Source organism: Bactrocera latifrons, unplaced genomic scaffold (assembly GCF_001853355.1).
Source record: "Bactrocera latifrons isolate USDA-ARS-PBARC rearing strain unplaced genomic scaffold, ASM185335v1 scaffold_15, whole genome shotgun sequence".
Classification (NCBI taxonomy): Eukaryota; Metazoa; Arthropoda; class Insecta; order Diptera; family Tephritidae; genus Bactrocera; species Bactrocera latifrons.
The window spans coordinates 286,492-287,629 of NW_017534963.1; the positions used below are offsets into that span (position 1 = coordinate 286,492).

Sequence of the window (1,138 nt, forward strand, 5' to 3'; positions counted from 1 at the left end):
TTTAAATAAAAATATTTAAAAACATATAAAAAATATTTTTAAGCAATATAATCGTTAGGTGAACAAAAGTATAATACTCTGTAGCAGTAGGTTACAATGGTATAACTATATTTTGAAAAAAAAGTGGAAGGTGTGGAAAATAACATAACATGTAAAATATATGTACATATGTATGTATGTATAAAATATACAATACACATAGTCAAGTCGAGTGATGATAAATATGGAGCTGAGCAAATAATTTTGGACAAACATACAATTTTTTCCGTACCAATATTTTGGTGAAAAAATTTTGAAATTTTAAGAGAAAACTCGAAAAAAAATTAAAAAAGTTATTTTCAGAAAAATTTCGGTTTCAAAAAAAATTTTAGAAAAATTAAAAAAAAAAATTAATCTTAATGTCAGCCTGAATATGGCACATAAAACGACGGTCCCGACTTTGACTGACTTTAAAAATATATGGAATATTCGAAAATATTCAATCAGTCTGTGTACTTCAACTCAATCAAACTAGCACGTAACTAAATACTTTGTTTTTAATTTCGATAGCGAATATTTTCTATTTTTGGTTCCCAGAGTATTAATTTGAATGCTAGCAATTATATCTTTTTACTTTTCGATCCGACATATATCATTTTATATTATAAATAGTACCCATGGTTTTATCCTTTTTTGAGGGAATTGGAAGTTAGTATGGGCTCGAACTCACCGAAAAACTGACAAATAGGTTTGTGGAGAAGAAAAATATATATCTTAAAGAAATATACACAAATATGCAGTTAAACATGCCACATATCTATATATATTAATTAGGAGCAAACAATAGAACGAGAGAAATATTAGAGTAGCTTATTAACACAAGAAATTTAGAAACACATAATACCAAAATAACAATCATAGCAAAAGTATGCCATTATTACATACTAAAGTAGTAACAAAAATTAATTTCGAAGAAGCCCATAAAACTGGTGAAAGGTGTGAGAAAAAATTTGCAAATAATGAGTGTAAAGGCGAAATGTAGCGGCAGTACATTGAGTACAACAAGAGATAGGAATTTTAAATTAAAACTGAAATTCCAAAAAAAAATTAAAAGAGTGTAAAAAAAAATTTTAAAAAAGCAATAAAAAAATAAAAAAAA

The 1,138-nt window shown here is 25.8% G+C and overlaps 1 protein-coding gene across 2 annotated transcripts in view; it reads left to right on the forward strand.

Moving 5' to 3' along the window:
- Positions 1-1,138, forward strand: part of LOC108965867 (LIM/homeobox protein Lhx1) — a 154,305-nt gene that overhangs the window by 43,907 nt on the left and 109,260 nt on the right. The window lies entirely within an intron of this gene.